The sequence below is a fragment of the Hibiscus syriacus genome, unplaced genomic scaffold (assembly GCF_006381635.1).
Source record: "Hibiscus syriacus cultivar Baekdansim isolate YM2019G1 unplaced genomic scaffold, ASM638163v2 tig00110450_pilon, whole genome shotgun sequence".
Lineage (NCBI taxonomy): Eukaryota > Viridiplantae > Streptophyta > Magnoliopsida > Malvales > Malvaceae > Hibiscus > Hibiscus syriacus.
This window is the reverse complement of record NW_024062743.1, coordinates 111,699-123,137: the sequence shown is the minus strand read 5'-3', so window position 1 is coordinate 123,137 and position 11,439 is coordinate 111,699. Positions and strand designations below refer to the sequence as shown.

The window sequence follows — 11,439 nt, the reverse complement described above, 5'->3', positions numbered from 1 at the left end:
ATATTTTTAAAATAAATAAATTTATAATAACTTTGAATGTTCTATGAAAATATATAAAATTTTAAATAACTTCTATTTAAAAAAATAATACTACAATATATAATTTTTTTAACTCATAAATGATTTAATAATCATATGATAATTTCAATAAAAAATGCATATGATAATATCTTGATAAAAAAATATAAATTTATAAGTTATAAAAGAAACATAAGAAACATAACATTGACAATAAGTGAATGTTAAAATAATAATTTTAGCTCAAACAACAGTTTTTAAACGTAAAAAAAATTAACTTTTATGTTTGAATTTTAAAAAAAAAATCAAACAGACTTAATTTTTCGAAAGTATTTTGTTTAAACTAATAACTTAAAAAATACTTTTAACCTTACAATCACTTTTTTTACATAATGCTAAACAAAATTTAAATAGTCACTCTGAAGAGGGACAAAATGTTTTCTCATGCGGGTAAGGGGTCTTGTACTACACCCTTTTATTTATTTATTTATTTATTTATTTATTTATTTGAAAAAGTTGTACTACACATCTTGTTATATAAAACCACCAATAAAAAGTTATATTACAGTGAACGTCCCACAAGCGTCAGTCAGACCAAATATGACAACTATTACGGGATTAAGTTACAGAAAGTATAGCTCCTCATGAGTACATATACACAATGAAGGCCAAAAGGCCGTATGATTGCCTGAATTACCTCTGTTAGCGTCCAAATAAAAGATAAAATGGCCGATGAACCACCAAAAAAAAAATACCCTAATTTAGAAGACTTTATGACATTGAAGGTACCATTTCAGATGATTCAATCCTTGTTACTCGAAATTATTGGATATGAAAGTGTTCAATTTTTTCCGAAATTTTTCATATGCATTAGAATCAAATTCTCTATGTCGATATTTGTCAAACCAAGGTATCAGACACGAGTAATTTAAAAATAAATATATCAAAGAACAAAAGATAGTCACAGTTGCAGTTTTTCCTATGATCACAAACAGTAAGGCAGGAGCAAAATTCAGACCAAGGAACGGGTTCTTAGATCAGATTGCATGATTTATAATTTCCCCTGCCTCATTTATACATATTAAAAAAACAATTAGAAACTGTTGAGAAATTAAGATTCAATGAATAAAATCTGATATTTTATTATGCTTAACATGCAACTACATCATATAACCAGCTTATATAGCAGCTATGACTTCAAGCTTACTCAATCTATTAACTTCCTATACAATATTTATAAAGAATCCAAAACAACTATAACAACTCACACCACACTCAATGCACACATCAGCAGTGCATGTTCTAGAATGCATTGCATATTCTAGAATACATATTCCAATATTCTCCCTACTCTTTTCCTTCTTCTTGAGCAAATAAGAAAACATGCACTTTGGGTCGAAATTGTTCAAAGATTTGGACAATGATTTAGGAAACCATCTGTTCTAGTTGAGTTGAAAGTGCAATGATTCCTTCCGTTCGACTTGAATCGAAAGTGCGATGCTTCCTTCCATTTTACTTTAATCGATTTTTTTACAATGAACCCGTATCCTTCATTCTTGCAAGATTAGCGCACGGCATGCTATTGAATTGCTCATTAAAAACCTGCTAACTGAGCCTCAACATCAATCAAAATGCTGCAAACAGATTCCAACGATAATGGTTCTCAACTGGTGGATAAGATAGCCATGAATGGCTGATATTCTATTGGCAAACCCTTTAGAATGTTGGTAATACGCTCTATCTAGGACACCGGATTTCCATGCGAGGACAAAGGATCACATACTTCTTTAACATGCTTGAGGTAAACGCGTATGCTGTCATCTCCCTTTCGAATCAATTGGAGCTTATAATGCAGCCCCGTCACAGTAGTCGTGCATCGGTTCACAAAGAACTCAAGAGCCATATGCCAACCAATAGATGTTGTTTCCGCACCAACGAATTGAGGCAAGAGATACACGCCCACCGTGGATAACAACCATGTGGCAAGTGCATTGTCTTGCGCAACATATTCTTCATATTCGTCGTTGACAACCACTACTCTTGCACTATCTCTACAGTTTTCGGTTGCAGTGTCATCTTTCCAGCTAAAAGATTCTCCAAACGGTGACTACGGCCGGTAAGTAATTTTTGTTGCTTCCATAGAAGGAAGTTGGACTCATCAAGAACAATGTTCACTTCCTTGTTAGTGAAAGTACGCACATCTAGCGAGGAAAACTCCACCGGCACACCACCAGGATCTTCGCTCGAAAGACCCAAAGGAATAATAGAACAAAGTCTCCTAAGCGAACGGATCCGACTGGAGGATTTCGTCGAACACTTCACGTGCTTCTTGGTTTGACCCATGTCGCCCAGCAACAACTTGGCATGTTCCTTGACCAATTCACTTCACTCAATGAACAGCTCCAGTTTGGCGATTTGCAATTTCCTCCATCTTGCCTCTATATCTTTTTGACAGCTTGAAAACATTCTGTTCATGGGCTTTAGAAAAGGTTTGATCCTCACCCTTTTTATCTTTTCCGACATTGTTTTCAAACTTTTTCTTTAACCTTATAATCTTATCCATCAACTGTGCTTTCGTAACACCAGTATGAATCAATTTCTTAACAAAATCATAAAATACATTCATATTAGTACAAGGGTCAGCTCCTCTTTTAGCAGAGTAATCCAACATACCTTTCAACAGAGCAATCTCGTCGTCTTCACTGAATAACTCTGGAAAATCTGCTTCTTCACATCTTCACCAGATTTTCACCTCCTCAACAGCAGGAGTAACAGTGTTATTCCCTTCTTCCACAACTTTCTTCTTGGATTGTTTCGCTTCCTTGGCATCCAGCTCTATCTCATCAGGCCGTTTTGATGAACAAGCCCTAACGAGAGAAGACAACGGCTTGTTGGATATGAGTTTCTAGGTTTGGGGTTCTTTATCATCTTCTTCTTCCTTAGATGAAGATTCAACGTCTTCATCCTCGGAGGTAGTCTCCTCATATTCTTCAGAAGTAGAAGCGGTTGTTGGGACTTTAATGTGGTTTGAATGATTCGGTGCCATCGATTTTCAATTCTGAGAAAGAGGAAGAATGAGAAATTAAAATTTAATGAGTAAAATCTGATATTTTATTATGTTTAACATGCAATTACATCATAATCAATTTATATAACAGTTATGACTTTAAATTTATTTAATCTCTTAACTTACAATAGTAATATTTATAATAAAATCCAAAACAACTATAATAACTCACACCATATTCAATGTAAAATGCACTGCATATTCTCAAGCAGTCATGCTGGCAATTTCATTATCCTCGCACTCGACCATGCCTCCTCTGTAAAGCTTCCCTCTCTTAAGCTCCACCGTTACTACGTGGCCAGAAGCCTCATGTATAGCTCCATTGGTATGCTCAAGCTCCGCCTATATTTTTCCTTTTATCTTTCTTTCTCTCTCGCTCGTCCACTCTGCTTTCGCACGAATCAAAAACCCTAGCATTGACAGAAATTATTTTTCCTGGTGAGTTGTTTGTTTAAATTTCTAATAAACAGAAATCTTGGGGTTATAGTTGTAATTTTGTACACATGATGACAACAAGTTTAAATAGTCGCGATGTTTGAAGGTGATTTGACAAAGAGATACGATTTTTGATGAAAAATTATAACTTTTGGTGGAAAGATATGACTTGAAACGACATCTCTTAATGAGAAATCATAACTTTTGATGAACACGATTTGAAATGACATTTTTATTGAAAATACATGACTTAAAATGACACATTGTGACGAAGAAACGTTTTTTGTGTGAAGGACCCTTCAATGAAGAGACAACTTTTGATGAGATATGACACAACTTTTGTTGAGACACATCTTTGTAAAGAGTCATGACTTTTCATAAAAAGGTATGTCCTTTCAGTGAAACATTGCTTTCCTTAATCTCTTAGCTATCCTTGCATGATTAAGTGTATCATTTGTCTTTGCACTCTAATCGTTTGTTCCTATAAAACAAAACATAGTTTATATGAAAACTATATAATATAATCAAAGCATACATTTTAACATGTATATCATGCATGCCTAAGTAAAAATGAATATACAAATGTATAATATATTAATGAGATGTATAACAAGATGATTCGTGCAAACTAATCAAACATTCAACATAAGTATGCTTAATATAAACATATAAACTATAGGTTATGCATAGGCATCATATAATATATAATTCATAGTATATAAAAACATATTATAATAACCTAAGATATGATATGAAACACTAAATGCATTCATGACATGCATATGAATGATATAAATGAAATGATAGCATATGCTAACATGTGAATGCGTGTTCATAAATGAATAAATTGTATACATGAAATAAAGTAAGGTAAGGAAAGAAAGAACTTCCTCCAAATCAGAAATTGAAATCTTTAAAGGTGTGAGCAATGCATGGAAAATTTGGGGCCGGTCAGGATCACATTATCCGAGGAGGTTTTATGAATATTTATTTATGTGGATGTCTTCTTATAAGATAATGTTTTGATCACTACTAGAAAAAACCCCTTTAATGACGCGTATTGCGCGTCATCTATGGCAGATGACTCACAAATGCACGTCATTGAAGTCACCGTCATAAATCTCAGATGACACGCAATTGTGTGTCATAAATCTATGACGCGCATTTATAACACGTATTTATGACGTGCATTTATGTCGCGCATTGCGCGTCATTGAAGCCCCGTCATAAATGAAGACGACATACATTTATGAGTCATAAATTTATGACACGCATTTATGACTTACATTGCGTGTAATTGAAGCATATATCAATAAAAAAAGATGACACACATTCGTGTGTCGTGATTGTATGTCGTAAATTATATATATATATATATTGTAGATTGACAAATAATCAAACTAAATCACATTTAATGCCTCATAATACTAAATATATATATCATATTATATATAAGCAATCCATTTACATACAATATATTAACATTAAGTTATCAAAAATATTGTAATCATATGTCGATATAAAATATCACGGCATAATAAAGTTTGCCACATAAGATACCCATTCTTTGCGAATATCATCAATGTCATCATCCGTGTATTCTTCATTCTCATCACCAACCTAAGTAAAAAATATGAAATAAGTATATAATTTATACTTATTTAAAGTGAAGTATATAACTATCAAAGAGTACTAAAATGACCAATTTTATTCATCCGTTTGCTTTTTAACTAAAGACATTGAATCAGGAGATGCTGCAAATGAGAGTTTTGATTCTGAGAAAGAGTGGTCTTTGGTGTTTTAGGAGCAAAGAAAGAAAATAATACAACTATGGAATGAATGAATGCAACATACAATTGCATCACATGACCTATTTGTCTTGCCTTTTTCCACAACAATGCTCTATCAATCTCGTCTTCCTCCTTTCCCGTTTCTTGCATCTAAATTGTACATCCGTACTATAGTTTGCTAACTATTTGAAAGCTAAAAGATTCTGAATAGTTTATGCATCAAACTATGACAAAATTGGAAAAATAACTACCCTTTTGTACAATTAAATAACAACTAGAAGTTTAAATTAAGGATGACAGGAAAGGAAAAATAAAAAAACATACCCAAGTTGCAATAGTGAACGATTAATATTGTCGGCCTCTTTTAAGCGCTCCCCTGCAGCACCAGTTAGCTTTTGTCGCTCTGAGCCAGCTAGATCATCGAAATTTATCCGGCTTGTTTTAAAGCAACTTACACCATTAGTTACACTATGTAATAATAAAGAGTACTTCTGAATCCCTCAAGCATTATTGAGAGGGTATACAAGAAATTAGCAAATAAATAATGACATGGTATATAAGAAAATTCCTCTTTGCATAGCTAAGAAATTAGTGATTTGATTCCACCAATTTGTAATTGGAGAAAGTATATCGGCTCAAACCTAAATACTATAAACACAAAATAGAACATTTGGCATTCGAAGCATTATTACCTTGCATCGAGATTCAACAACACAAGTTAAAACACTATGGGAACGAGAACTTTCAGCATTGATACTAGTCGCACCTGTCCTTCTACTTGATAATCCCTACATCATTCATTCAGCAGCTTATTACTGGAATAAATGGTCTAATTCATTTCTCTCAAGAAAAAGAAAAGCATTAGCATTCTAAACATAAAAATTGATTATCTTCTTCTTGAAAGATTATTAAGAAATTAGCAATCAAAGCATTGGCCAAAATGAAAAGAAAGAAAAAGAAGAAAAACCTTTAGCAGTAGCTTAGTCAATCCCTTCATTGAATGCACATACTCTTCTGTCAAAATCTCAACATAGACGCCAAATTTACATCTTCTCTTATCTGGATGAAAATGATAGAACAGTATAAGAAAAACCAATTTTTTCGTCCAATAAAAAATGGAAACTGAAAAGTTAAATAATAAGCCATTCTACCTGCAGGTTTCTTTGATTTGGATCCAATAAATCTGTTTTTTCTCATTGTATATCTGCAAAAGAAAATTGAAAATGAAGTGATAAGAACACGAATAGTACAACGCTAAGCAGTCCAATTATGTCAAAACTAAGAATCAAAATAATTCAATTAACTCTACCTCAAGAAAAGAACAGCGGATTTGATACTTGAGATGTTTATCAACATGCTTAATTTGCTCCTATAGAATAAAGAAGGTCAAAACACAAACTATTGAAAATGATCCATTCTTAAAATTCAAAAAAATCAACATAGTGGAACACCATCATAAAACTTCTAGCAGTAGAATAAGGCTTCACAAAAATTCAAATTTTAAAGTATTATGAAATCTTAGTTTAGGCTAAAATTTGAGTGCTCACCCCAAGTACAATACCATATGCAACTTTCTGTAAAAGAGATTCCATGTGTTGAGCCTGCTCACTCATAAAACAAAAATGATTCCACAAAGATAGGGATATATCTGAAAATTTTCAATCATGAAAATCATTGGCAGGAACAGAGTAGTCTAACCTCATGCCGAGGGACCCTTATCTTAATATCATCAAAATATTTCAACCCTATCACTTGAGAATTTGTTAAAGAATCTTCGTTCTTCAAGTCATTTAATGTGTGGTGTCCTTTCTCGTATAATTTTAGGGTTGTAGTTGGGCCAACTCCCCAAACTTCGCCAAATAAACTTATTGTTCTTACCTACAAAAGATTGAAAAGAAAATGTTGTAAAGTAGAAAAGTATTGGCAAGCATTTCCTCTCTATAAAATTTACTACCAAATATAAATATGGGTCAATCATTGTAAGAAAATTTATATTTGTAAAAGTAAGCCCAAAGAAACAAAAAGAAAAGAGTAGTCTAAATTAAATTGAAAAGGAACCTTTTATCTTACCTTCTCATCAGTTTCAAAATGCCCCAATTTGGATAACTTTCCAGTAGTCACTATCTCCTGAATCTGCATGAATATTCCACAGTCTGGAATTTTAGGGGACTAAAAGGTTTTTGTTAAAAAAAAAGAGAGACTAAAAGGTCTATACATCTTTGCAAATCACTTATAAGGTACATTTTTCGGTAATTTATATTACTACCTCTGTCCCACATCACTGCCCTCTCAGAAAAGCTTAAATGGAAAAATTAAAACAAGTTAACCAAACTAAGCAGCAAATGCTGCAAGCAAAAGTTCAAATCAGAACATGTTCACTTATGATCTTGCATTGACTTTCCAATTCCAGGCAGACCTTTTACCTAATCTACACTTTCAATTTTAAAGGGCAGCTTCTCACAACTGAAATAGCCTTGTAGTAGCTAAATGATCTGCGGTCATCACCCAATGCTTTTGAAAGAAATTAACCATATCATGTTAGATCCTCAGAAAGCAATATGTGTAACTAGCAGTAATGGCACATATCTGAAGCACAACCAAGTCTCGCCTCTATATATGTTCACAAGTTTCCCAAATATCTCTGTGATGTCTTTGTTAAAATCTGGTGGACTGTGCTGCAAAGGTGTAGGTGTGCCAACCTAATCACCGAACATAGTATAATTAAACAAGCAATAGCACAACAAAAGCTTGAAACTTAAAAGCATACACCTTACTGTTAAGATGCTTATTTTTAAGGCTATTATTTGCATTATGCAAACAAAAAGAGTGGAAAAATAGACAAGTTTCATCGGAACCAACAATGGAACGGGGAACTCACATCCTTATCTTGAGTACTGAGGTTTTCAGGACTGCTAGGTACAGAACTGGGAGAGTGAGGCTCAGTATCTGATGTTGCAGATGCAGAGTTAGTTTCTATATCTCCTTTCCTTTCTTCGTTAGTTTGCTTTATCTCCTCGGGTGATGATTTGATCCTTTTGCAATTTAACTGTTCATCATAGTCGCAAGAATTTCTGTTGGCTAGTTTAGGTTTTTGACTCTTGTCAGGTACATCCAGTCCTGCCGGATCCACTTTCAGGGTATAGAAATCCTCAGAAACCTTTTCACCAGCTGCCAAGCTGTCCTCCAACCACTGACACAACAGAACATGCTTCAACAAGTATTTATTGCAAAACAACTTATACTTCAAGCAAGCACTTTAGAAATAAATTCCAACATACGCACAACACATCAAAATGGATTCCCAATTACTGGTATAATTTGAATACAAATATTGAAAACAGATGTGACTATAAATGAATTGTTCAAATAACAATTCTGCATTGTCTGGAAGATGAATTTGATAGAATGAATCTGGACTTAGCTTCCTATATAAATTGTGAGAATGAAACGAACACACTAAATACAAATCAGCTAAAGTTCAATATACCCATATATTTTAAAGGGTATAACAAGATGAATTCCAAATTCAAAAATACCTACAAGTATTTCAAATCCACCGCCAAGCTCTGTTTAGAATATATATTTCAAATTTTGGATTTGGATTTCCTTTGTTATATAAATTATGGGAACAAACTACACGCATTCTGTATAAATTAGTTAAGGTTCAGTATGGTTGTATATGTAGAAGATATAAACATATGAATTTCAAATTTACAAATATCTATAAATATGCCAAATTCACTGCTAACCTAAATCTATAATCATGAATGTCACTTGTGTTTCATTTAACATACACTACCGTTCATTCTTGAAATCTAAGTTCCCAAACACAACCCTAAAAAATCATGAATTTAAAAATAATCATTGAAGTCATAATTACATGTTCTTTATCAATTTACCGAATTGAAATGTTACGGTTTTCCCCAAGCAAAGTCAGGACATCAAAGAATTTCTAGTATTCCGTTGAAATACCATCAAATTAAAAAGACGAGAAAGAGCACTGACCCCTTTGAAGCGAGCCAATTGGTCCTCATTGATGCGGTGTAAAAGAGCATTTGAACTGATAGCAAAAACATGAGTCACTTTATCCGACAACTGAGTCTCGATCTTAGCTCCCATTTGTACTAGCTTTTGCTTCCAAATCTACAATTCACCCAATAAATGAAGTAACAAAAAATGTGGCAAATAAATGAGATAGTTAAAGAAACGAAGAATAGAGAACAGAGAGACCTGCTTTTTTTTTGGGTTAAAATTATGAAATACCTTTATACCGGAATCGAAAGCTCCAGAGATGGGGTTTTCATGGAGGTTTTCCATGAGAAGCGGGTTGAAGGACGGCGGACGAGGTGGCAAGGGGCACTTGATCTTAGCTGTTGCGGCGGGGGAGAGTTGTTAGTTTGGATCTGGCAGCGGAGCGTTATCCTTAGATGATTTTGGGTGCTTTCGTTTGGATTTTGGAGGGGTAGGGTTTGGGGAAGAAGCATTCTCCATCTGATCTCTCAATATCGTGTTTCTTGGTAACGTGAATGCAAAGAGAAAAAGGGGGAAGCATGCATGCATGAACTGATGCAAAGAGAAAAAGGGAAACATAGGTTTAATGTGAACTGATGATCGAGGAGGACTAGAAGCGGGAAAGCATGCGTGATGAAAATTATGGGGGGAAATTAAAAGACGACTTTTAGAGATGACACACAATAAAAAGTGTACTCCGTGTGTTTGCTAATTTTTTTGGATTATGACTATTAAATATGATACACATTATTGTAAGTCATAAATCGTTCAGATTTTAAGAAACATGACATTTTTTTATGACACACATTTTTTGCAAGTCATAAATTAGTGTGTGTCATCGTTCGTGTGTCATTAAAGGTATATTTTCTTGTAGTAGATATACTTTATTATTAAGAATTTAATATCTATTAGATTCAGTGTTCTATCTGATATAAACTCCTCATGCTGCTTAAATATGTAATTTAGAGAAAGCATATATACAATTTAAATTAGGATAATAATACAATTCTCTTTGCATATTCTTATATCTCCTTGTTTCGTTCTTTCTTATTTTATAACATAATCTTTATCACTTCTAATATATGGAAGTCCAATTTATATATAATAAATCGAGGGTAAAGTACATAAATAGTCCTCGATTATAGGGTGTTGCTTTGTTAAGTCTTTCAATTATTAAAAATTATAAGATGGTCCTCCAATTATATAAAGTTGTTTTGTTAAGCCTTCAACTATTAAAAGTCATAAAATGATTATTTGACTATTCATATGTTCTAAACTCGTCATTTTTGTTAAAATATTTGTGTCTATTTGAGCTAAACATTAATATGTTAATTGTAATATGATAAAATTTGATTTTAAAATCATTTGAGTTATGTTTTGTAGACCAATTCTTCGTTTATATTATGTCGTAGAGTTAGTGCTTGAACAATTATATCGTTGAACCAATGCTTGAAAGCAATGATAGTGTTAGTAGACTTCATTAAAATATGATTTTATCATATCTCAGTCAGCAGGTTAACATCCAGCTCAAACAACTGCCATTGTTTAGCAAAAAAAAGGATGAGTTTTGAACATATGAATAATTAAATGATTATTTTATAGATTTTAATAGTCAGAGGACTCAACAAAATAATATATTATAGTTAAAGAACTATTTTATAATTTTTAATAGTTGAGAGACTCAACAAAACAAACGTACTATAATCCGGACCTTCCGTATACTTTACCATAAATCAAATAAATATCAAACACTATAAATGAAAATTGAAGTCATACATATGATAAATCAAATAACATGTTTTTCATTGTGCTGCAGTAGAAGAAGAGATGAGATTCATGAATTTTCATTTTCTTTTAAAAATAATCCGCTGGATTTTAAACGGGCAGCTGAGCTGCAACGTGTTAGTATATGCTTTGTCTCATTCGGAAGGCAACTCAATCATTATTTCAACTGCAGCACTTGTTTTTCTGCGGAATTTTGATGGCGATATTAAGACTGGACAAAACTACTTCGCTTATTTATCGTTAAACAACCAACGGCCTAGATTTTTTTCGACAATATATATATATATATATATATATATATATATATATGGAATCTGCACTAATGCCAATCAA

The 11,439-nt window shown here is 32.9% G+C and overlaps 2 pseudogenes; both read right to left on the bottom strand.

Annotated features, from left to right (window-relative positions):
* Positions 1-1,380: 1,380 nt before the first annotated feature.
* Positions 1,381-3,081, bottom strand: LOC120126013 (annotated as a pseudogene).
* A 3,284-nt stretch (positions 3,082-6,365) lies between these two features.
* On the bottom strand, positions 6,366-9,627 carry LOC120126108 (annotated as a pseudogene).
* Positions 9,628-11,439: the final 1,812 nt, after the last annotated feature.